We start from the raw sequence: 4,258 nt of genomic DNA, 5'->3' as shown, positions 1-4,258 counted from the left end.
ATCCAATGGAATCTCATCATTTGTCTGGTCTATCAACCGTTAAGAGATGACCTGTCCAACTAACCATCTTCCTTCCATCACGTCCACTGTCCGAGTTATTACGAATCCTTGTAATTACTACGACAATAATTTCCGCATCCGCCCCATGCGGCGTACGAGAGTTTCCTTTGGCCTTTTCACCGGTTAACTCGTATCGAGTTTCTCTTCGTACGAGCGATGCAAATCCTCGTGTGCGCTTTCATAAAATCATATTCGACGATACATGAGATCTTTATCGATGAAAAGAAATTTCAGGCTCGTTGATTTTTAAACTTTTTCTTCTTTTTCTCTCTTTTTTTCGTTTTCTTTTTCTTTGGTCTTTTTATGTTATCAGTTCTTGAGAAAATTATTACGAGAATGAAAAATGAAAAATATACTCGAATCTATATTATAATTCTCGAAATTATTAGTCTCGATAGGGACTTTATTTTTTCGATCTTCTCTTTTTTATTGTTATTGTTGTGTACGTGTATGTGCGTGTGTGTGCGTGCGTGCGTGCGTGTGTGTGTGTGTGTGTGGTTTTTTTCCCTTTGGGATATTATATATCCTAGTTGAAACGAAAAATATTTCCCATTTTTCATCATTTTCTTTTAACTCTTTAGCCTTTCTTTATTACGGTCCATGGCCCCCAGGTAGATATACTGTGTTTGTACCTGCTAGTTTAGATTAGGTACGTACCTGCCCACATATATCGCGCGAGACCAGAGCAAGGAGGCACTCCCGATACGCGCGAATGCGTGTCTTGCTCCATTTCATCCTCGCCTATTCCCACCACTTACTCACCTACTTACCCTACGAGACGGAAACTCTGACCGAGACACGTCGCGCGGTTAAAGCCTGATTGGAATTTCATGCACCGCAGCAACTTACAGCTGCAAATAACAAGTCGGACAAATCGACACTGATGTCTTATAGACTCCGATCGATTACTGTGCTTCCTTATTTTAAAGATGAACAAGAATTTTTCGTTCCGTCCTATTTCCTTTCTCTCCATTCTTTCTTCTTTTTTTTTTTTTTATCTTCTTTTCTACGTGCAAATTAATATTACCATAAGTTATCACGTTAATCGCAAGAAATTAATTGATATATTTCGATTTTTTTCAATATCACCAAAAAAATATTAATAAATAAACCATCGTACATATCGTAAATAAATTCTCAAATATTTCTATGAGAAAGTCACTCGATATCGAAAATATTTATCTCATTCTTAATATAAAATTTGCGCTATACGATGTTGTTAATAATCTCTCGATCGCACATTCCAGAAACATATACGATTGGAAATGGATTCTCATTCGTATAACACAGAAAAATAAAGAGAGATAGAGATAAATAGAGAAGAGAATCGAGGTACTTTTTTTATATTCTCGATACAAGTACGCCGAGCGACCTTTATAATATACGTTTACGACTTATGGAGTCACCCATCAGCAACGATAGCGTTCCTTTTTTTCTTCCCTCTCTCTCTTTCTCTCTCATTTTCTCTCTCTCTCTCTCTCTCTCTTTTTTCGAGAAGGAGAGAAAATATTTACGAGAAAATTTCGCCGTTGGTGGCGCGGCTTCGTGAATAATTTCGGTCCGCGGGAGACTCGTCAGCCTTTGGCTATGTGCTCGGAGCGCTCGGTTCTAATTACGGCAACTGCAGAGCGCGTCTGCGCTCGCGGCCATGCCTCCAGCTCGTTTCCAACCCCCTCTCGCTTTGGGAGTGCGCGCGAGTACGTCCGCGCGCGCGCCGGCAACCAACCTCTCACCCCCTATATCCTCTTTCCTTTTACTACCCCAGCACAATTTCCACAGAGCCCACATCCGTTCTGAAATGCGAGAGCGGCTCACCGACCCTCTTTTCCGCCGCGAGCGTGCTCTAACACATATACACACACACACACATATATACACACATATATATATATATATATATATATATATATATATATATGTCCGTACATACATAGATACATATATCTACACACGTAGATATATATATTTGATTGTACGTGAACATGCATATAGAGATGCATACTCGCGAATACACATATAAATCCGCACAAACACGAATACACGCACAAATAGACACAAATATATACACAAAAGGATGCGTTTTACGTATTCCCATACGATACGTTACCGAGCAATAGCTTTTCCCAAAGTCGGAGATGTCGTATTGCGTTTATCATCGAACTGGGACTGTTAGTCAATTTTTTTTTCCTTTCTTTCTTCCTTTTTTTTTTCTTTTTTTTTTTTTTTCGTTGGTTCGTCATTCCAAAGGTTTTTCATTCATTTTTCTTTGGACTCGGAGAAAGGGTTGCGTGTATGTATATGTGTATGTGCGTGTGTGTGTGTATTTGCGCGTGTGTTTTTATTTTTTTTTTAATAATTTTTACTTTTCGTCATTCCTTTCCTCCCTGTATCTATAATATTTTGAATTATGTGTTATATTTTTATAATTAATAATGATATATACGTATAAGGGAAAAATTGTTGTACCAATCGAATGAAATTCTTTTAACGTTTGTTACGTCACCATTGTTAAGTTACGATCTTGTCGAGAGATTTTTTTGTTGATTCAACGAATGTCATGAAAAATGCAAATGCCATTTGACAATATTTGTTAATCCTATTGATAATGATAATGATCGTAAAAAATTTTTAATGTTAATTTGAAATTGTATTCGAGAATACAATGGTACGTTGGAAAGAAAAAGTCATACGCAAATTTGAAATACGTGTTATGCATTTGAACGTTCGTTACGTTCGACGCATTGCCGTGTTTAAGCATGAAATCGGCGTCACGCGATGGAATCAGAAAGTTGGTGTGAATATCCTTTGCATATAGATGTTGTCTTACTTTTAAAACATCGAACAGGTATATACACACATACACATATACATATAATATATCTACTTATATCTCCTTAATTTCCGTTTCCATCAATTTTCATACAACATTGCTTTCGAGTGAAAGTTACTTAAGGTAAGAAGACGATATCCCGATATCTTGTAATATTTCATTCTAAATTTTATGATTTGATTTAATTCGAATTATCATTCGTACGATTATATTACATTCGAATATGAATGGCCGGTAAAATTGACAATGAAGGGGAATAGAAAAAATATCAGGGATAATGTTTGTCATAGAATGGATTGAAAATGTTACGAGAGACATTTCTCCCTTTGTTGTTGGACTCACCGTTTCTGGCACGTGGACTCCAGGTTGACGGTTGTTCTGATGTCCACTATTTTCGAATGGTCAGCTTACTCCTCAAAGTCTTACGACAGTAACAAAAAGAAAGAAAAAAAAAAAAAAAAAGAAAAAAAAAAAATAAAAACAAGAAAAGAAAAAAAAAAGAGAAAACAAAAAAAAAGAAAAACAGAAAGAAACTCAACAACACCTTCCTAAATGGACGATCACGAAACTCGAGATTACTTTCATCGTTAGAAATATGAAAATTTTGTTCATATCGTTGTTCCCTCGCACAGAAACAATCACGGAACCCACGTGGTCCCACGTTCACGTGTATTCTTTCGTTTATAGACGCTCAACTAGCGCAAGCCGCGCGCCACCGCGGCTTCGATGAGACTGCGACTTCGTCGTCGTTTCGAGCGTTCGCGCTCTCTCGAGCGCCACTAGTACATTGCAAGTTGGGCTAACGTTACCCACCAATACAACTAACGATCACGAGCATCGCCAACGGCCTTTTTTTGCTCCTCTCAACCTCCTCTTCCTCCTCCTTCTTCTCTTCATCGTCCTCCTCGTCGTCCTCCACTCATCCCACAACCTTCTTGCGAGAGCTTTGCCAGCTCGCGGCGTTTCGGCCCCCAGCTTTTGTGAACCCAAAGTCACCCTTCTTATACCATCTACCTACCGATAGTTATATAGGAGTGCAATATAAGTAGACAGTCAAGTTTTGTCGTATTCGTTAATAATTATAAATAAATAATATAAAAGTTAATAACAATTAAATATTTGCTCGTCATTGTCTATGTTTATGTGCCCTTATGTATCAATAATATTCAATATATATGTAATATATTAATTATTATTGATTTTTGAAAAAAATCTAAGAACGTATAAGGATCGAGTATTGGGCATAATGGGCCAGTCGAGGGTCGACATATAAAGGGAAGCAGCCAAACGGCCTGTCCCAGTCTCGCTCTGTCCTATTCGAGATGCCCTCTGGCTAAACGGCCATGGCCAACAACATCGTTCCAGATA

General features: G+C 37.9%; 1 protein-coding gene across 2 annotated transcripts in view; it reads right to left on the bottom strand.

Moving 5' to 3' along the window:
- Nucleotides 1-3,643, bottom strand: part of LOC124952929 (BTB/POZ domain-containing protein Tiwaz) — an 11,937-nt gene extending 8,294 nt beyond the window's left edge. Inside the window, exons 1-2 of one of the 2 annotated variants that reach the window (XM_047503574.1) lie at nt 3,435-3,643; nt 3,233-3,311 (exon numbers count right to left, since the gene is read on the bottom strand). The gene's annotated coding sequence lies outside the window, so the exon portion shown is untranslated. Of the gene's footprint in view, nt 1-3,232 lie in introns of both variants that reach the window. The other variant, XM_047503573.1, reaches the window with a different exon arrangement.
- Nucleotides 3,644-4,258: the final 615 nt, after the last annotated feature.

The sequence above is a fragment of the Vespa velutina genome, chromosome 11 (genome assembly GCF_912470025.1).
Source record: "Vespa velutina chromosome 11, iVesVel2.1, whole genome shotgun sequence".
NCBI lineage: Eukaryota > Metazoa > Arthropoda > Insecta > Hymenoptera > Vespidae > Vespa > Vespa velutina.
Note: the sequence above shows the minus strand (reverse complement) of the source record. Positions and strands in the feature narration are given on the sequence as shown.